Raw genomic sequence first — 22,205 nt, 5'->3', positions numbered from 1 at the left:
ACCTGCCTTGAGGAATTTGAGCAAAGTTAAATGACCTGAGCTATTTGGGCGTTTCTTGACCAATGTCCAATCTTGGGAGGTGCTGGATGAATTTTTATTTCTCTACTTTAAGTCAGCCTTTCTACCTTGTTGCTCTTCTCAGCTGCCTTTCTCTGAGCCTCCTTCATCACTCTGTTCATTTCTGTGAGACAAAGATCATTACAACTGCCCTAATATTTCAGTGCAAGAAGCGCCGTGACCTGACATTGCTCTACCCCGCCTCCTGCCACGATCATTCTTTTGTAGCAATATTCCGCCAGCTTCATTTTGTGCAGTGAGTGGAACAAGAGTCAGAACACCAGGGTGGCTAGGCCTGTTGATCAAGCCTCCACCTAACGACAGACATGCCTGAGTCCCACCGTCATTATTAGGATGAAGCCTTTCCCTGGCTGGATCCGGACTGCAGTCACACTCTAAGAGCTCATCATTCTAGGCCTCTGCCAGTGCGTGTTCAGTCAGAGGCAAGCAGTGGCCCCGGCTCCCAGAAGCATGGGGAGGACTCCTACCAGGGACGGTGGCCAGAATGGCTGCACACAGCCTTTGCTTCCAAGAAAAAGCATCTCCGCAGGCCCAGGCACCTCTGGCAGCCCTCAGAGCAGGACTGTCTTCAACAAGGTGATAGCAGAAGGGAAGAAACGCAGAGGTCTGTCTCAGAGATTAGAGCAACCCAGAAACTGGGTGCCCCCTTTCAAGGGAGAAACATGGGGTTTCACATCAGGAACCTGTTGAGGAACTTCCCGTCAGGCCCAGCAACACACCCAGGACCAAACCCCATCAGTGATGACTAAAAAATGTGTGTGGGGGCTGGGCACAGTGGTTCATGCCTGTCAATCCGGCACTTTGGGAGACCAAGGAGTGAGGCTCACTTTAGCTCAGGAGTTGGAGACTGGCCTAGGCAGCATAGTGAGGACCTATTTCTACAAAATAGTAATAATAATAATAATAATAATAATGATAATAATAATAATAAAGCTGCCTGGCCCCCAAAGGGTCGTGTCCAGCTCTGGATAAACTTGTCCGGTTCGTTCAGGTTTCACGGCGCGGCATAGAGGACGCCTACCGTTCATCACTCATTGCTGTCTCCCCAGTTGGCTGTGGCCTGAAACTGCCTGGTTTCAGTCAACACTGTTGCCGTCTTGCATCAGCCATTCAGGGGGTGGGTACCCATGGGAGGGCCTCAGCCAGGACAAAGGTCCACTTCTGTCTAATCAGTGTAACTTTGGAAACAACCCTTTTGTGCCGGGACAGAGTAAACAAACTTTAAATGTGAATTTGCATCAGTTGAACATTTTTAAGGGTGACACTTTTACCTGGTGGCCCACTGGGACCAGGACAAGGCAGCAGGAGGGGACCGATGTGTGACTGAGAGGGATGTGTGGGCAGCCCTGCATTTGTGTTTTGCCCTGGGCCCCTAAATCCTGCAGCTGGCCCTGGTGGAGAGCTGAGAAGTTAGAACAAAGGACACCCGCCCAGAGGCCGCTTGGAGGTGGGGGTGGGGGGGTCTGTGTTGATGCTGGAGAGGTATATGACACCTGTCTTACCCCACTTTCTGTCATGGCCTGAAGCAGTCTTTTAGGTTACATTTTACGAGTGTCCTGGCCATGGAGGAAATGCATTCAGAAATGCATTGTGAGACAGGATTTTTCCTTTGACCTTGACCCCCTTTGTGGGAAGGAACTGTAGTGGCTCATTTCACTCAGCGTGTGGTCCGTGGACAGCCAAGTGTTAATGGCCCAGCAAAGGGTCAAGGTCACAGCCTTCTGCACCTGCCCTTTTTGACACCCAAGTTTTTGTTCAGTGTCCAGGAAGAATCAGGTCACATAGACTGTTTGAACGATGACAAAGGCAGAACTGGAAAGGGGGTGGTGTGGAAAGAAGGTGATCTTGCCGTGAAGCACCGTCCTCCCCGGCCGGGCTCCCCATGGAAAACGACACCATCTGAAGTCAGCGCTGTCAATCTGGAGTCTCTGACACTCGGCCACTTGCATCCCTACCGCTCAGCAGCTTGCATCGCTGACTGCTTGCCTCAGCAGCTTCTTTGCTCTGCCAGCTGAAGTCTTTTTATGAGCACAGGATAGGATACAGGGAGGGCCAAAAAGGCAAACGGGTCAGCTGTTTTCACTTAAGGCCAAGGTTCTAGGCTTGAGGGTGGAGTTTAGTCAGGAGCCCATCCATTCTGTATCAGCTGGGGGGCCTTAGAAATGTATTTTTGGTTTACAGGCTCATCTGCCTGTGGGGCCCTTTGTGACTGCCCAGGCAAGCCCCTAACGCTAACCCGCTCCTCTCTACTGCCTCCTTCTAACCCAGGCGACATCAATCACTTACTCTCTTTCTGCTCTTTGCTCTGGTCCCGGGGGAAGCAGGTCCTTTCACTCCTTTCCTTCCCGGGCTTGTGCACGCTGGGTCAGGCCCCATCTCACGGAGACTGCTCATGTTTTCAGGTACCAGAGCAATGAGGAAGCAGGACTCAGGCCCCCGACTCCTAATTCCAGGTGAAGCCCACCCTGAGCTCAGGAGCAGAGCTGCCTCCATCGGGTGTGGAGAGACAGAGCCTCCTCCCCAGCCGTGCCTCCTCATCGGCACACGGGAGCTACTGTGACTCTGACCCCTGTACCTGGCTCTGTCGACCGGGATAGTCAGTGGGCAGCCAGCACACCTTTGGGTGCTCTGTATGAGTGGGATTTTCTCCTGATTAGACATTTTAAAAGATTGTCAACAAAAAGAACACACTCTGTAAAATATTGGAGAGATTTATTTCGAGCCAAACGTGAGTGACCATAGCCCATGACACAGTCCTCAGGAGACCCGGAGAACGTGTGGCCCAGGTGATCAGGGCACAGCTAGGTTTTATACATTCTATAGGGCATAAGGCATCAATCAATACATTTAAGCTGTACATCAGTTCAGACGGGAAAGGTGGCACACCAGGAAGCAGGGGCTTCCAGATCACAGGCAGATTCACAGATTTTCTGATTGGCAGTTGGTTGAAAAGTTCGTCTAAAGACCTGGAACCAATAGAAAGGAAATATCTGGGTAGGATAAGGGGTTGTGGAGACCAAGGTTCTTATTATGCTGATGCAGCCTCCAGGTAGAAGACTTATAGAGAATCGATGGTAAATGTTTCTTATCAGACTTAAAAGGTGCCAGAAACTTAGTGGAGTATTTCCTGGATGAGGAAAAAGGCCTGGAAAGGGAACAGGATTTTCTACAGAATATAGACTTTCCCCACATGAGACAGCTTTGCAGGGACATTTCAAGATATGGCCAAGAAACATATTTAGGGTTAAAACATTTGGATTTTCTTCCTTATCTGTCATGTGAAGTTACGCCAGAGTAAGGTTGGAAAGAGCCGAGTTACACAGGGTTAATAAGACCCCTCCAATGAGGCTTTGTGGTTTGTAGGGTGACCTCCCCAGGCCCCTTAGGTAGGAATTTGGGCAGGAGAAGAAAAAGGTCAGAGTTTAGTCCTCAAGGCACAGACTTATGTTCTTGACCCTCCTTCCATCTGGTGGTACATTCAGGCTAACGGAAAAATCCTACATATTCCACGTTGGGTCCGTCCTCCCTCCTCCTGACTAAAGGGTTCTAGGTGTGTGTGGTGATACAGCTGGGATGGTTATTCCTTCCGGAAGCTTCATCCTGTTTCTCCTCCTTCTGATGTCCAAATTCCTGCCTCACACACTGGGCTCTTTTGCTCTGTCATTCACACATTAACACAAGGCCTGGATGCAGAAGGCTGATTCCTGTTAGTGCCTGTGATGGCAGCAGTGGGCCATCTGGTGCGGCCTGGCCCCTGCCCTCACGCAGACTGCTGCGGGGTGTGTGCAGGGAGGAGGTGGACAGCCCTCTGCCTCCACCCGCTGCCCTGGGGGCCACCGGGATGGAGCTAGGCGGGGTCCTGTTCACCCACTGGCGGCGCAGCTGTGCAGTGGGGGACTAGCTCCTCCAGCAGAAAGGGGCCTGATGAGGGCTGGGCCGCACTTCGGGGATCCGGGGCAGGAAGGGATAGTGACACCTGCTCAGGGGACCTGGCCAGCTGGGCACCCACTGTGCCCACCCCACAGAGGATGCCGGGTTCCTGGGTCGCAGGAGGAGGCTCTGCATGGGGGCTGCCCAGACCGTATCCTTGGAGTCCGCCTGGCGCCGGGGTGACCACCAAACCTGCCATTCCTGACGGCGGGGCCTGAGGCCCACGATCCACTCTGCCCTGGGCCACCCCTGAGTACGGGGGCAACAGGGGGAGCTCGTGGTAATGTTGCCCCTGCCCTGGACGCTGGCCTGAGCCCAGCAAGGATCAGGACCCCCTGCCTCAGGCTGCAAGGGGTCACAGTTGGGGCTGTGTGCTCCACGGAGTGGGTGGGAGCCAGGAGCAGGCAGCAGCACCGCCAATCTCTCCCACGCGGCTGCAGCCGCCCAAGTTGGGGCGGTAGACACGAGCCTCTGTGTGCTCTTGGAGGGCTGAGGGTAGGCAGGAGCCGTGCGCTCCTGGGTGCTGTGGCACTCCGGGGTGCCGCCCAAACTGGGGCTGCTGACCTGACCTCCTAATCCAGGCAGGTAGGAGCCCCACCCTCCTGGACAGGGCTGCAGCCGCCCATGTTGCGGCTGCAGATCTGAGCCTCCCTTTGCTCTTGGGTGGGTGGGGGCAGGAAGGAGCCCTGCATGCTCCTAGGCACTGCTGCGCTCGCGGAAGCTGCCCGAACTGGGGCTGCAGACAGGGGCCTCCAGCTCCATGGCGCAGGCAGGAACCCCGACCCTGCACATCCACAGTCGCCCAAATCTGCCGCTGCAGCCTCTGGCATCCCTGCACTCTTGCGGGCCGGGAAGGCCACGCCTACCCCTGGGGGCTTGGAAGTGCCTCCTCCCGCTGCCTGGGTTCTCCCTACTATAAGCCCCTCTCTGATCTTGGTACAAAGTCAGGGCAAGCCCCAACACCATGAATGGCAGTGATGTGAGACCCAGGCAGTTTAGGTGACCTGCTCAAGGACACACGCTGTGCACAGTGGCTGAGCCTACTCCTGTCACGTCCCAGGAGACGTCAGAGTCTTCGTGATCCCAGCTGTGCTGTGCTCCTCCTTCTGCTGTGGGCCCAAGGCATGGTTTATACCAGGACTCCTCCATGTTTGGGAAACCTTCACGGGGCACCGCTGCAGTTATTTCTCCTCCCTTTCTTAAGTTTAAGCAAAAAGTTCCATCCATGGGTAGCATTCTTTAGAATTTAGACTCGTCAATGATCAGCAAGCATTTAGACTTTGTCAATCTCAAGAAAATGATTATAAAATCCAGACAGTGTTCCAGGGTTATCTGACAAGCAAGAACACCAGTAACTTAGTTCATTAGATGCCCTCCAGCGACAGGATGCTACTTAGACAAGTTCCCCTGAAACTCAGGGCTGCAAGTCTCTAGATTGATTATCTGCAAATGCAGCCATCTGCTTCCTGCTGTGACATTTCATTCCTCTGCCCCGGCTGCACTGCAGACAGACGCTGGGGAGACCTCGCCCTCTCAAGGTGGCACTGTGTGGAAGCCAGGACTCACCCAGCTCTGTTCCCACAGGGTGGGAGTTTTTCATTTTAACAGTTACAGAATCATCTACACGGATGTCACCCTGAGAGTTGTAATCCCCAGGAGAAGTTGTCATCCATGTCATTAGCACAGCTTGCTGTGTATTCTGTTTTGATTTGGGCTTTGATTTTTAATTAATTCTAGTGAAAATCTTTTAATGAAAATCTTTGCTTCAAATTTGAAAAAGGTAGACAGCAACCTGCAACACACAGGCAGATGATCAATAAATAGTCCTTTCACTGAAGAGTGGTGTGAATTCGCTAGTTAAGACATACCTATTAGATATGTTTAAAAAATGTGTTTCAATGGAAAACTGTAACACATACTTCTAGGCTGCTCATTGTCTTTGAACTATTTTACAATTCTTTGTAAATTGCAGGTAACTGATGGAGATATTGAAAAGAGCCAGGCACATTCCTCAGCCTCGGGCTCAAAACAAACAAGCATAGTACAAACACATCCTATCCTCCTATCCCACCACATATCACCATATATCTCTTAAACTTCCCCTGGGCTCAAAACAAACAAGCCTAGTACAAACACCACCAGGAAAGTCTCTGATAAAGGGACAGATGAAGGGACAGCCGTTCAAAGTTTTACTGAAAGAGCGGGAACCAAAAGAATTCCTTTGTTCCCCTGTAACTTTCAGGCTATAAAAAAGCAAACACTCGCATTGTTCGGGGCCCTCTTGTATGCGGTGGAATGGAGGGACCAGGTTCGAACTTGTAGTAAAGATCCTTGCCACTTGGCTTTGACTCTGGACTCTGGTGGTCTTCTTTGGAGAACAAACGGTCTGGGCATAACATCTGGGGGCTCGTCCAGGATTCCCCAAGCCCACCAGACCCCTGGTCAACGGATCTGCTAAGATCGATCTACTGATAGGTGAGCTGGCTCGTCTCCGTTTGTCTGTCTGTGTCTGTTCTGAATCCGAATCTGTGACTCGCGAGGTCTGAAACTGGAGCTGGCACAGTCCTGGCAGATGCGCTATAGGACGGCCAGCGGAGACCGGTAGGAGATGTCCCCTGGCTCTCATCTGATCTATATTGCGATCTGAGCTGCCCCGGTTTGGCGGGCAGCAGCCGTATCTGAGCTGCCCGGTTGATCGGGCAGCATCTGTCTCTGATCTGAGCTGCCCCGGTTTGGCGGGCAGCAGCCGTATCTAAGCTGCCCGGTTGGGCGGGCAGCAGCTGTCTCTGATCTAAGCTGCCCCGGTTTGGCGGGCAGCAGCTGTCTCTGATCTGAGCTGCCCCGGTTTGGTGGGCAGCAGCCATATCTGAGCTGCCCGGTTGGGCGGGCAGCAGCTGTCTCTGATCTGAGCTGCCCCGGTTTGGTAGGCAGCAGCTGTCTCTGATCTGAGCTGCCCCGGTTTGGCAGGCAGCAGCCGTATCTGAGCTGCCCGGTTAGGTGGGCAGCAGCTGTCTCTGATCTGAGCTGCCCCGGTTTGGCGGGCAGCAGCCGTATCTGAGCTGCCCGGTTGGGCGGGCAGCAGCTGTCTCTGATCTAAGCTGCCCCGGTTTGGCGGGCAGCAGCTGTCTCTGATCTGAGCTGCCCCGGTTTGGCGGGCAGCAGCTGTCTCTGATCTGAGCTGCCGCAGTTTGGCGGGCAGCAGCCGTATCTGAGCTGCCCAGTTGGGCGGGCAGCAGCTGTCTCTGATCTGAGCTGCCCCGGTTTGGCGGGCAGCATCTGTCTCTGATCTGAGCTGCCCCGGTTTGGCGGGCAGCAGCCGTATCTAAGCTGCCCGTTTGGGCGGGCAGCAGCTGTCTCTGATCTAAGCTGCCCCGGTTTGGCGGGCAGCATCTGTCTCTGATCTGAGCTGCCCCGGTTTGGCCTGATCTGAGCTGCCCCGGTTTGGCAGGCAGCAGCTGCCTCTGACCAGGGCTGCCAAAGTGCGCCTGCGATTAGATATCATTAATAAGTCAGATCAGATTTCCTTTACAAGGATTCAAACCCACATTCCTTGACAGGAAGAGACTACAAATTATTACAGGATAGGTAATACCCAGAGCACTCCTCTATCTCTCCTTACGAGTAATTTCAAAGAAGTTAGAGCAAGGGGCCATGATCTTAGTATAGAAATCAGGAAAGGAAAGCTAATTACTCTGTGTCGCTCCGAATGGCCTGCCTTTGATGTGAGGTGGCCGCCCGAAGGGACCTTCCGACTTGCTGTCATCACTAGGGTAAAGTCCAAGATTTTCCTACCTGGGCGTGCAGGCCACTTAGATCATATCCCATATATCCTCATATGGCAGGACCTTGTTAAGAACCCGCCTCCTTGGCTGTCCCCTTTCCAATTGGCCTCTGAACCCTGTAAGGCACTAGTTGCTCGACCACTAAAATCCAAGCAACCAACTGCCCCCCCAATCCTGTTTTACCTGACAGCAGGGACCCACTGTTCACAGAACCCCCTCCGTACCCCTCCGGGCCCCAGGCCCCAGCCCCCCTGGCTGAGCTGCGGGAGGGAGCAGGCGGACGGGAGGCGGCCGGCACTCACGGGCCCGCTGAAAGGGAAAGTAACTTTGAAGGGCCGGCGGGGAGGACGCGAGGGCGCACTTCGCGGACTAGCCCCCCTCAGCCGCCTGACTCCATGGTGGCTTTACCCCTTCGGGAAATAGGACCCCCGGATGACACAGGAATCCCCAGGCTCCAGTACTGGCCATTCTCCACCAGTGATCTGTATAACTGGAAAACTCAGAGTGCTCGGTTTTCAGACAACCCCAAAGATTTACTGGCTTTACTAGATAGTGTCATGTTCACCCACCAGCCCACTTAGGATGATTGTCAGCAGCTCCTCCGAATTTTGTTCACCACGGAAGAGCAAGAGAGAATACAGATAGAAGCTAGAAAGCTGGTCCCGGGGGACGACGGTCAACCGACTGCCAACCCTGACCTCATAAACGCAACCTTTCCTCTGACCAGGCCAGCGTGGGACTACAACACGGCAGAAGGTAGAGGACGGCTACACCTTTATCGCCAGACTCTAATGGCGGGTCTCCGGGCAGCTGCTCGCAAGCCCACTAATTTGGCTAAAGTATATTCTATTCTGCAAGGAAAGACAGAGAGCCCAGCTACCTACTTAGAAAGATTAATGGAAGCTTTTAGACAGTACACCCCCATAGATCCAGAGGCTCCAGGAAGTCAGGCAGCTGTTGTAATGTCTTTTGTAAATCAGGCAGCCCCAGATATTAAGAGAAAACTCCAGAAATTAGAAGACTTGGAAGGAAAGCGGATTCAGGACCTCCTTCAGATAGCCCAGTGGGTTTACAATAACAGAGATACTCCAGAGGAAAAGCAATTTAAGGCCACTGAAAAAATGACCAAGGTCCTGGCAGCAGTGGTACAGAAAGAGCATCTACAGCCAGAGTACACCCAACCTAGGCGGCCCCCCCCGGCATGATAATCTGAGCAAAGACCAATGTGCCTACCGTAAGGGGGCTGGCCACTAGGTAAGAGATTGCCCCAAAAAGAAACAACGAGGACAAGGACCCCCTAAGTCTACACCCGTACTAGTCACTCAAGACGAAGACTAAGGAAGACGGGGTTTGGACCCCCTCCCCGAACCTAAGGTAACTTTGCAAGTGGAGAGGTCCCCAGTCCAGTTCTTGGTCGATACAGGAGCACAGCACTCAGTCTTAGTTAAAACTAATAGGAAATTATCCTCCAAATCCTCGTAAGTACAAGAGGCCACAGGAGTTAAGAAATACCCATGGACAACACAAAGAACAGTAAACCTCGGAGCCAAGAATGTAACCCATTCTTTCCTGGTCATCCCTGAGAGCCCCTGTCCCCTATTGAGGAAAGACCTGCTAACTAAAATAGGAGCACAGATCCATTTCCTCCCTGAGAGGCCCGTCGTGACCAACCCCCACAATCGAACCGTGTCCATCCTGACTATAAACCTAGAAGATAAGTACCAGCTCCACCAGGAGAAAGCGACCCCTGACCAGGACATAGCAACTTGGCTCCAGCAGTATCCAGAAGCGTGGGCAGAAACAGGGGGGCTTAAGTCTAGCAAAACACCGTCCTGCCTTATTTATTGAACTTAAGCCTAGGACAGACCCCATGTGGGTACGCGAATACCCGATGCCCCTAGAGGCCAAGAGAAGGATTGCCCCGCATATCCGCCGGCTCCTTGACCAAGGAGTCCTACGCCCATGTCACTCACCCTGGAATACTCCATTGTTGCCGGTACAAAAACCTAATAGTGAAGAATACAGACCTGTACAAGACTTAAGAGAAATCAACAAGAAGGTTGTGGACATACATCCAACTGTACCTAACCCGTATACCCTCCTAAGTACCTTAAACCCTAAACATCAATAGTACACTGTTTTAGATTTGAAAGATGCTTTCTTTAGTTTGCCTTTAGCCCCTCAGAGCCAAAAGCTCTTCGCCTTCGAGTGGAATGACCCTGATAAGGGCATAAGTGGCCAACTGACATGGACCAGGCTGCCGCAAGGATTCAAAAACTCTCCTACCCTGTTCGATGAGGCCCTCCATGAAGACCTGGATCCCCACGCCACAATCCACCCGACAAGTGAGAGAGTTCCTGAGGTCGGCAAGATTTTGCAGACTATGGATACCTGGGTTCGCAGAACTGGCTAAACCCTTGTATCAGGCAACACGGGGGCAACAGCCATTTAATTGGACAGACGAAGCCGAGTTGGCCTTCCAACAGATTAAAACCGCCCTACTCTCCGCGCCTGCACTAGGACTACCTGATGTTACCAAGCCCTTCCACTTATACGTGGATGAAAATAAAGGTGTCTCCAAGGCGGTAATAACTCAGAACTTAGGCCCCTGGCGGAGGCCAGTTGCCTACCTGTCAAAGAAGTTAGACCCAGTAGCTGCCAGGTGGCCCCCTTGTCTCCGAATGATTGCGGCCACGGCTCTAATGGTGCAAGATGCTGATAAACTTGTCATGGGGCAAGAATTGCGGGTCATTACTCCACATGCCATCGAAGGTGTACTCAAACAGCCACCTAATCGATGGATGAGTAACGCCCGGCTCACCCACTACCAAGGACTACTACTAAATCCTCTCAGGATAATTTTCCTGCCCCCAACAACCTTAAACCCTGCCTCGCTGCTGCCCAACCCGGACCTGGACGCCCCACTCCATGACTGCACCAAGATACTAGCTCAGGTGCACGGAGTTCGAGAAGACCTGCAGGACCGCCCACTTCCTGACGCCGACCTCGTCTGGTTCACTGATGGGAGCAGCTTCATGCATCAAGGCCAGAGGTACGCTAAGGCGGCAGTAACTTCAGAGACTGAGGTAATCTGGGCGGAACCCCTGCCCCCGGGGACATCGGCCCAGAAGGCCGAACTGATAGCGCTCACCAAAGCTCTTACCTTAGGGGCAGGGAAAAAGCTGACAGTATATACAGACAGCCGATATGCTTTTGCAACGGCGCATATTCATAAGGCCATTTACAGGGAGCGAGGGTTACTGATGGCTGAAGGAAAAGAGATAAAAAACAAGCAAGAGATCCTAGCCCTGCTAACAGCCCTATGGAGGCCAGAAAAATTAGCCATTGTACATTGCCCAAGGCATCAGAAACTAACTACTCCAACTGCTCAAGGCAACTTTCTGGCAGACCAAACTGCAAGAAATGTGGCAAAGGCTCCCAGCCAACTCCCTGCACTCCAGCTCCCTGACCCGGGCCCCCAGGACTTGCCATATTTCCCTGAATATTCAGAACAAGATCTCCAGTGGATTGACAAACTTCCCCTGAAACAAATCCAGAATAGGTAGTGGACTGATACTAATGACCAAACCATCCTACCAGAAAAATTAAGACAACAGGTGTTAGAACACATCCACCGAACCACCCACCTGGGGGCCCGGCAGATGATAGACCTGATCAGACGCTCCAAGCTCAAAATCAGACATATAGCTAAGACGGCCAGCAGTATCGTGACAAGTTGCAAAGTCTGCCAGCTTAACAACGCATACCCCCAATCTCAAGCTGCAGCAGGAACAAGGCTCAGGGGAACCAGGCCCGGTATCTACTAGGAAGTAGATTTTACTGAAATAAAGCCAGGAAAGTACGGGTACCGGTACTTACTTGTCTTTGTAGATACTTTTTCAAGGTGGACTGAAGCATTCCCAACCAAAAGAGAAACTGCTCAGGTCGTAGCAAAGAAAATTCTGGAAGATATCCTTCCCAAGTATGGCTTCCCCATCCAGATAAGGTCAGATAATAGGCCCGCTTTCGTCGCTAAAGTAAGTCAGGACTTGGCTTCCATCCTTAGGGCAAATTGGAAACTACATTGCGCTTACAGGCCCCAGAGTTCAGGACAGGTAGAAAAGATGAATCGGACCTTAAAAGAGACCTTAACTAAATTGACTATAAAGACTGGCACTAATTAGGTAGTCCTTCTCCCCTATGCTCTGTTCCAGGCCCGTAATACCCCTTACAAACTAGGCCTCACCCCTTACGAAATCATGTATGGCAGACCTCCACCCCTGGTTCCTAGCTTAAAAGATGACCTGCTTAAGTCTGAAACAGAAAATGTCTCTGAATTCTTATTTTCCTTACAAGCCTTACAGAAAATTCACCAAGAAATCTAGCCCAAGCTAAGAGAGCTGTATGAGACCAGTCCCCCACCGACACCCCATCCGTACCAGCCAGGAGACTGGGTCCTGGTTAAGCGACACCGACAAGAGACCCTAGAGCCCAGGTAGAAAGGACCACTCCAAGTACTCCTGACCACACCCACTGCCCTGAAAGTAGAAGGCATTGCGTCGTGGATCCACTACACCCACGTCAAGCCAGTGGACCCAACCTCCGACCTTCTGAGGCCAATCACGGCGGCGGCGGCTGAAGCACCGGACACGTGGACTGTGGACAGAGCTAAGAACAACCTCTTAAAACTCACCCTGCTCCGGCAGCATAACTCACTGCAAACATGCAGTTAAGTAGTCTAACTCTAACATTAGTCGCCCTAGTGGCCGCTGAGGAAAACATAAAGCCAGCTCCTAATCCCTTTGTCTGAAGATTCTGGCTTTATGAAAACCAAACCCACCCTAGGCAACCTCATAAGCCCAGGAAATTAGTGGCCAGTGCAGATTGCCCCTCCTCAGGGTGCAATAGCCCAATTTTACTAAATTTTACCGATTTCCCAGTAGCCAAACCAGTGGCACCAATAATATGCTTCAAGTATGATCAGACTGAATACAATTGTAAGCACTATTGGTGGCACCAAAGTGCCGGCTGCCCTTATAACTATTGTAACATCCATAAATACCAATGGTGAGGTGGAGAAGAACAGATAGATCCCAGATGGCCCTTCCATCGCAGACGAGATAGAGACCTTTCATATACATGGATAGTTAGAGACCCCTGGAACTCCCGCTGGACCACGCCTCAACACGGGGCTGTATACTACTCCTCCGCCTCCACATGGCCTAGCAGTCACCTCTATCTGTGGCGGGGTCTAGTGCAGGTACAGCCCCTGGTCCATGGAAATATCCAGTGACAAGAAAACCGCCTGACACAAGATTTACGTCCTTTTTCCTGGTTAAATTTATTGCAAGAAGGATTAGAACTTGCCAACCTTACAGGACTTCACAGCCTGTCTGGCTGCTTTCTATGTGCCACTCTAAGGCGTCCACCGCTAACCGCTGTCCCCCTGCCATAAGGATCATCCACCTCTGCCCAAGCTAACAACCACCAAAACCTCTCATATGCCCCTATCCCTAATGTGCCACTATACCTAAACCCCAGTCAAGAGAAGTTTCCCTACTGTTTCTCAGGAACTAATTCCAGCCTCTGCAACATCACTGCAACGCCCCCTAACATCACCTTAAGGGCTCCGTCAGGCATATTCTTCTGGTGTAATGGAACATTATCTAAAAACCTATCAAGCCCCTCTGTTACCAACCTACTGTGTCTTCCTGTCACATTAGTTCCCCAGTTAACTCTACTTACTGCCGGCGAGTTCCTAAGGTATACCGGTAACTGGACTAGTGCTGTTATTCACCCAGACCCTAGACCAAGACCTGCACGAGCCATATTTCTCCCCCTCATTGCAGGAATCTCCCTCACCGCATCCTTCATGGCGGCCGGACTGGCTGGGGGAGCCCTAGGTCACACCCTTATAAAAAGTAACAAGCTGTACCAACAATTTGCCGTTGCTATGGAGGAGTCAGCTGAGTCCCTTGCCTCCCTCCAGCGGCAACTCACGTCCCTAGCACAGGTAACCTTGCAGAACCGGAAGGCCTTAGACCTACTCACTGCTGAAAAAGGGGGAACGTGTATGTTTCTAAAGGAAGACTGTTGTTTCTACATAAATGAATCAGGGCTCGTGGAAGACCGGGTCCAACAGTTACGCAAGTTAAGCACAGAAGTAAGAACACGGCAGTTTGCTTCAGCTGCAGACCAATGGTGGAACTCATCTATGTTTTCTCTGTTAGCCCCCTTCCTTGGACCCCTGCTGAGTCTACTATTTCTGCTTACCGTAGGACCTTGTGTTGTTAACAGAATTTTGCGGTTCGTTAAAAAAAAGTTTAACACTCTACAACTCATGGTCCTCAGAGCCCAATACCAACCTGTAAACGCTGAAACAGAATCAGACTTATAAGACCCAAGATTGGCTCTAAAAAATACCTGAAAAGAAAGGGGGGGAATGAAAAGAGCCGGGCACATTCCTCAGCCCCGGGCTCAAAACAAACAAGCCCAGTACAAACACATCCCATCCTCCCATCCCACCACATATCACCATATATCTCTTAAACTTCCCCCGGGCTCAAAACAAACAAGCCCAGTACAAACACCACCAGGAAAGTCTCTGATAAGAGGACAGATGAGAGGACAGCCGTTCAAAGTTTTACTGAAAGAGCGGGAACCAAAAGAATTCCTTTGTTCCCCTGTAACTTTCAGGCTATAAAAAAGCAAACACTCGCATTGTTCGGGGCCCTCTTGTATGCGGTGGAATGGAAGGACCCGTTTCGAACTTGTAGTAAAGATTCTTGCCGCTTGGCTTTGACTCTGGACTCTGGTGGTCTTCTTTGGAGAACAAACGGTCTAGGCATAACAATATATAGACATAGATCTATCTATCTATCTATCTATCTATCTATCTATCTATCTATCTATCTATTTATCTTCTGCCCTGTCTAGTAGTGATTTTTACTGGCTTCTTTCTCCTGTAAAAAATTTGAAAATAAATAAATAAAAAAGTTTTCTTTCCATTTGCGATTCATTTCAAAATTCCTTTACTCCATATAAATTTGTATTGTTTTCACTTTTCCTTTAAACTATTTCTAACATCTGCCTAGTTCCCGTCTATCATATGTGTAAAATAAAATCTTTAAGAGTTGTGTATTTTAATATCTTGGTGCAAGTCATTGTTTTACCTTTTTCTGAAAATTATCTTTCAGATAATATATAAAGAACATGCTGTACTGTTTAGATTTTTTTTTCAATTTTGCAAGCGACCGGAATTGTATTATTACCCAAATCAATGTTCCTGAGCATTTGGTGAGCAGAATTTTTAAGGAAAACTTGGTGGGTGCGGGGGAAGCCAGTGAGCTGGGAGCGCTGATTGGTCAGGGATGAAATCACAGGGAGTCAAAGCTGTCTTCTTTCACCGAGGCAGATCCTGGGTGGGGGCCACAAGTCAGATGAGCCAGTTTATCCATCTGGGTGGTGTCAGCTGATCTATCAAGTGCAGGGTTTGCAAAATAGCTCAAGCACTAATCTTAGGAGCAGTTTAGGGAGGGTCAGAATCTTGTACCCTCCAGCTACATGACTCCTCAACCTTGATTTCTTATCTCGTGGTTATTGTTAGCCCTACAAAGGCAATTTAGTTTTCAGGCAAGAAGGAGGTCTGCTTTGGGGAAAGGCTGTTACCATCTTTGATTTAAACTATAAACTAAGTTCCTCCCAAAGTTAATTCAGCCTCAGTCCAAGAATGGACAAGGACAGCTTGCAGGTTAGAAGCAAGATGGAGTCGATCAAGTTAGATTTCTTTCACTGTCTCAGTCATAATTTTGCAAAGGTAGTTTCAATCCCTCCCTTTGTGTTTTATAACACCTTAATCTTGAGGTTAGCCTATGAAGATGGGAAAAGACTGCGGATCGCTCTGGCGTCTTCCTGCTGACAGAGGGCGTAGTGGGAATGGGAGTGAACCCCAAGGTGAGAGGAGTGAACCCCAAGGTGAGAGGAGTGAACCAATTTGCTGCTGTCTGGGCGACGCATGCAGGTCTGGCTGGGCTTCCAAACCTTGCATGGCAAAAGCATTAGTACCCTCATCTATACTTTCAGTACAGTATTTAACTGAACAGTGTACCATAAGGTAAATAACGAGTCCTAGGATGAGCAGTACAATTCCCAGTTTTAAAAGCAATGATTAGAAAGCATGAGTTTGGGGACTTCTAACCCACAAAGAATTTAGGATTTAATCCAAACTGCAGAAAAAAACTCAATAACAGCTAACAACAGGTGTACTATAGCTTTCTTTTGAAATATAATTTTTCTCTCTTCAGTCCCCATTTTTATTAAAAGCAAATCATGATAGAACGGATTCGTTTACAAAATCAACTTTAGTCTTCTTGTACTTGGCCTGATCATTTGCAGCAAGAATAATTATTTTTCACTTAGGCTCTTTTTAATGGGCTTTGATGGAATTCTGTTCCATGAGGAATCCCACATATGACTTTTTAAAAGCCGAGCCCAGCTATCGGTTTGTACCCTCAAATAACTATGAGTTGGGTAAATTCCTCTCCTCTTGAGGCCCAAAGGTAACTTGGGGTTATCTAAGTGAGATTCATTACTTACCACAGGTCAGGAACCTTGTACAGGAACTGCATAGATGAGGTATGAGGTCAGATTCCCCAAGAGACTTACATCTGATTATAAACTGCCAAAGCAAGACGAAATGTCTGTGTATGATAGAAGTCTTAAGATAGCCACTACTAAAGCTACAATTGACTAGGAATTTTGTTTACTTCTGTGGCATACAACAATTTTGTATAAAAATTATAATTATTAACACACTAAATTATATCAGAATTATAGAACTTTCCCATAATTTTGAAACACATACTAATAACATATCTATACAGATACAGTCCAAAGACAACCAAACACTATTCACTCTTCTATTTGAAAGTTTTTTTCTCTATTCTAATGTCACAATCTCCAGGTTATTAATCAGAAATCTGCATTGAAGAGCCCCTGTTACATTTTATAGCTGATTACAAAACCATCCTTTAAAGAGGACTGGCCGGGCACAGTGGCTCACACCTGTAATCCCAGCACTTTGGGGGACCGAGGTGAGTGGATCACCTGAGGTGAGGAGTTCGAGACCAGCCTAGCCACCATGGTGAAACCCCCGTCTCTACTAATAATACAAAAATTAGCCAAGCATGGTGGCACCCACCTGTAATCCCAGCTGCTCAGGAGGCTGAGGCAGGAGAATCGCTTGAACCCGGGAGGCAGAGGTTGCAGTCAGCCAAGATCGTGTCATTGCACTCCAGCCTGGGCGACAAGAGTACAAGAGTGAAACTCCATCTCCAAAAAAAAAAAAAAAAAAAAGAGGACCAAAATGAGACAACAATTGCCTGTGGATGACAAAACATTTTAGGGCAGCCACAGTAAAGACACAATTGGCAAGGAAATTTGTTACCTCTGTGGCACACAGTCATTTAACATAATAATTATAATTATTACTGATAACATAGACTAAGTCATATTAGATTATAGGTGTTTTACATAATTTTGAAATATGTGTCAATAACATATTTGCACAAATATAGCCCAAAGAAAGCCAAACACCATGTCATATTTGACAATGCTTTCTGTATGATTTTTATACCAAATAAGCCAAATGTCATTTTTGGACTTTAAAGAACCTAATATCTTAAAGGTTAAAAAGAGACATAATTTATAATTTGATTTTGGAACGTTTGTCAAATATCAAAGGTTTAAAACACTGGATATCACAAAATAGCATCCCAGGTCACCATAAGTCATCCATTTGGCTAAAATGATAACTCCAAAAATTTTAAAAAGGAAAAATCTTTACCCTGATAGAGGAGACTTAGCTTTCCAACAAGACCCAGTGAAGATAGCATGAGGCCAACTGAGTCTGTCTTTTCTCTCTCCTCCCCTTTTTCCCTGCCACTTACCTAAAAGAGGAAAGAAAACCCTTTCATTATCCTTTAATATTACATAAAAATCGTCTTCAAAAGAGAAAACCAAATTTCATGTTTGCATTAGTGCATCTTTAATGCTAAAGCTAGTTTTTAAATAAAATTTTATATATCTGTCCAGTTTTAATTAGTTTGACCATAAGGTAAGATTTTCATGAACTTTTTAGAACCCTTTGCAATTTTCCATCAAACAGCAGATCAATTTTCTAAGCAAACCCTATTATTCAGACACATGGGCCCAGACGCTGGCCCTGTATCAGTATGGTTTTAGTGTTTTAACTTATGGAGAAAAGCTAAATAATTTCTTTCAAATCTTAGCCAACTTGTTTATACCCACAGAATTTTTTTTTTTTTTTTTTACAAATCAACCCTTTACAAACCCTTTTCACTTTGAGTAAGCCTTCGGTTTTATCCCATTACTCTTTTAGGTTAACACAATCTTTAAAACCCTCTGAACTAGACAAAATTACATTCCCTTTAACAGAAGCCATATTCCCATGCCTTCTTATAATCTTTTATCAAAAACACATTCCCTACACACCATGTATATAAAGCTGTTTCTCCAGTGGTCTCAATGTTACATTGTTAATTCTTAGCAGCTTTTATTTTTAGTGAAAACCCTGATGAGTAAGTGATTTTAATTACGTACTGGGTGGAGCCCAGGACATCAGACAGAAGAGAAGATGAGGTCTGAGTCTTTTCAGCATGGCCAGGGGCATGGCTCTCCACAGCTCCCCAGGCCTCCTCTGTCATCTAATCCTCCAAAGCAGGTAAACTGAACAATTTTTCCAAAGGAAACAGTTTGACCTTAAAGCATTTAGCAAATCTGATATCTGACCTTAATTTAGACCAAATACCTACATTTTCAAGACATGATATTTTACCAGTAATCTTTAAAAATGTCTTTATTTCCAAAAGACTACTAAAGCCATTTGAACAAAAAGGCATTAAAGATTTTTTCTGTCAAAATATTTCATTTACATGCTTATTTTTCTAAGCCAATTATCAGAGCTCTTTTACATACAAACATCACACACCCAACACATATAAATACGCAGACAGAAATACAGAAGATTTAGCACTTGTAATATTTTTCATTTGCCAGTTTTCTTAATTGGATTACTGACTTCAGGGTGGAGCCCTTGAAGGAACAGAGTCAGGAAAGCGTGCAATTCTTGGGCCAAATAAGCTGGAACAGGTGAAGGCAAAGACAGATCCCCAGAGTTAAGGGTGCCATTTTATACTGGATCCTGAATCCTCAAAAGGAGGAAAATCCTACAGGAGAAGAGACAGTGCAATGCTTCTACGCGCATTTCATGGCAAGGCCACCCAAAGCCAATCAGCCCATCCCCCCCGGGAGCTTCATCTCTCAGCTGAGGGTGGGGACGTTTCCATGTCTTCCAGGTGTCCACGAGCATTTGCTTCTCTGATCCAAGAGTGCAGTCAAGTATCCCTCCATAACTACTGCTAGCCATCCCCTAAAGTATTTCCTACCTTGTTATTACACACCCAAGCTCTCTCGTAATGTGAAGTAATTTCTTAAAACCCCAAGAACTCAAAACTGTCAGATAACACAATGCAAAACAGAGCAGAGCTTTTGATTTTGAGAGGGATCTATCCGCTTTTAGTTCCTAGGGTTTCATGAGGAAAACAGAGCTTTTTTCCAAAACAGGGTCTATGGTGCCTCCTGTTTTTTTCAAGGAGTACCAGGCTACCAGAAGAGGACCTCTCATGTATGCATTAAGATTAGCAAGACAAAAAAATTGAGAAAAATAATTAAGTCGACGAGAAGAAAAAAACCTTTTTTCCAGAAAAACAAGATCCAAGAAGGGAACAACATAAATGCCTTTTAAATATACCTATAGCTTGTTTATCCACTTTTAATCAAGCTGACTTTTAACCAGAGCGCTCTTAAAAAAAGTCCTTTTAAATTTCTTATTACCCGACTTTAGCCAGGCGGCCAATATTTCTGGCTTTTGAACTTTACCAAAGGTGACCTCCCAGGTGCTTCAAAGACATGGTAAGCAGTTTCTTTTTTACAAGATTTAGAATCTTCCCAAGGTAGTTCAGAGAAAGGAAAATTCAAGAGAAGAAATCAGAAACTCTCTGGGGGTGGAAAAACAACTCAATAAATGGCAAAGTTACACAACTAACAAATCAGAAAGGAATAATTCCAGAAAGCAAGAATTGAACCCAGGCCACCATCATCAAAAGGCAAAGCCTTAGCTACTGTGTTATGGCATTGAGCAGTTTTTATTGCTTTTCCCAGAAGGGTCCTAGAGAAGCCAATTTCAAGCTTGCCAAGGCTTTTAACTGGTCAAGAAAATTTTTAGGGCTATGACATGAACTCTAAAATTCCTGTCCTCTAGATGGCCGAATCTAAGAGAAAGTGTCTGCACATGGTCACAAGGTTAAGCTCTTAAGAACACAAAACAAGACAGAGATATTTCATCTGGTATTGGTTTCAGGAACCCACAGCAAAATTTGTAACTGACCAGTCTGCTGGGCTGGCTTGTAATGCAGGTTATGGGGTCCTAAACCCACGTTCTAGCCTGTGCTATCCCTCTGTCCATTACAGAACACAGAAAGACAAATTCTCAGCACAAAGTACACCAGATTTGCTATAACCTAAGAGTAGTCTCACAAATCCCTTGTCTATTAATCAAACCCTTGCAGAGAGACAAATAGTGACGATTACCGTTTACACAGACAGAGGAAGAGAGAGAGACCAGAAACTTGGCTGGTAAGAATTTCTTACCCTTTTTGCTGGCATACCAGGTTTCCGGGCTCCCTTTCTCTGCAGCTTCCAGAAGAATGGAGCAGCTCTGATGACCCTGCTCGCTAGTGCCATGGCTGTGGGGTTCAAACCACTTTACAAGAGAAAATCACCCCTTTCTGTGTTATGGAACCACAGACAAGATTCTTAATTTGCAAGATGCTGCCCAACAGGCTGCCTGGGGAACCCAATTAACATTTTCCATCCCAGCGAAATACACATAACAAAACAGACATGAATCACCTCATTCAGCACCCACTATCAGCCTGGCAAAGCCCAAACTTTCTCCCGTTGGTCTCTGTTGTCTTTGATCCACCCCAGGTGGGGCGGGATGACCTCCAAAGGGTAATTCACAATGGGGTCTCTGGGCAAGGCGAAGAGCACATAGTCACCCCGAGACAGGCCTGCTGAGCATTTTTCAGGGCTCACCGAATGTGACCAGACAAATAAGGAGGGTTCTCTGAGTTAGGCCTGCTGAACGTCCATCAGCAATTCCCTCTGAGATCCCCTCCACATATACAAACACACATAAAGACAAGATGAACACAGCGTCTTCCAAATCAGATCCCTAACCAAGAACTCCAAGAGTGTCCCTTCCAAACTGTCCTTCTATTCTCCATCTGAGAAATCTCCTCGAAATCTTCCTGATTGAGGAGAAGTCTCCCAAACCAAGACTCTTTCTACTAGTTAGAAAGAGCCAACTGAGGCTGGGCGCAGTGGCTCGCGCCTGTAATCCCAGCACTTTAAGAGGCCAAGGCAGGAGGATCACTTGAGGACAGAAGTTCGAGACCAGCCTGGCCAGTGTGGTAAAATCCCATCTCTACAAAAAATGCAAAAATTAGCTGGGCATGCTGGTGCCCACCTGTAGTGCCAGCTACTCAGGAGGCTGAGGCAGCAGAATCACTTGATCCCAACTCAGGAGGCAGAGGTTGCAGTGAGCCAAGATGGTGCCACTGCACTCCAGCCTGGGTGACAGAGGGAGACTCTGTCTCAAAAAATAAATATAAAAGAAAGAGCCAGCGGAGACCCCCAGGAGCCAAACTGAGACAGACACCCCGAATTGAGTTACAGACACAGACACCCCATGGTGGAGCTACAAGCCAACATCCCTCAGTGGGGCTACAGACACCACACCAGAGGGTACAGAACCAGTCAGCAGAAGGAAGGAGGCATTGGCAATGCCTAGGATACTCACCAACCCAGACATCCTGCAATGGGGTTACAGACATATACCCCACCATGGGGCTACAGACAGACACCCTGTGATAGAGTTACAGTTAAGAGATGTCTCCCCAGGACTATAATTCTATTGCAATTAAATCCATGCATATTGCGTCAGCAGCGCCCCACCAGCAGAGAGAATACCACAATTAGCCCCTAGTCCGAGAGAACTACGTGGCCACTTGGTCTGGCCTCTGGATCCATCGCTGGAGAGGGGGCTACTGAACCATGGGCAGGCAGCCACAAGGGCAATCTCGGATGAGCCCACACATTTGTAACTGCCCAAGGGGTTCACCTTGCCCACTGCCTAGACAGAGCTGATTTATCAAGACAGGGGAATTGCAATAGAGAAAAAGTAATTTACACAGAGCCAGCTGTGCGGGAGAAGAGAGTTTTATTATTACTTAAATCAGTCTCTCTGTTTAGATTTTTAACCCATTGCTTATA

At 48.0% G+C, this 22,205-nt stretch overlaps 1 long non-coding RNA gene across 1 annotated transcript; it reads right to left on the bottom strand.

Annotated features, from left to right (window-relative positions):
• Positions 1-2,773: 2,773 nt before the first annotated feature.
• On the bottom strand, positions 2,774-17,876 carry LOC106634926 (uncharacterized). Its single transcript, XR_001338274.4, has 4 exons — positions 17,635-17,876; positions 16,990-17,087; positions 16,386-16,467; positions 2,774-3,044 (listed from the first exon to the last, which is right to left on the bottom strand). It is a non-coding gene; the product is annotated as an uncharacterized LOC106634926 (long non-coding RNA).
• Positions 17,877-22,205: the final 4,329 nt, after the last annotated feature.

The sequence above is a fragment of the Pan paniscus genome, chromosome 5 (genome assembly GCF_029289425.2).
Source record: "Pan paniscus chromosome 5, NHGRI_mPanPan1-v2.0_pri, whole genome shotgun sequence".
Classification (NCBI taxonomy): domain Eukaryota; kingdom Metazoa; phylum Chordata; class Mammalia; order Primates; family Hominidae; genus Pan; species Pan paniscus.
The sequence above is the reverse complement of the archived record's forward strand: the minus strand, read 5'-3'. Positions and strand labels throughout refer to the sequence as shown.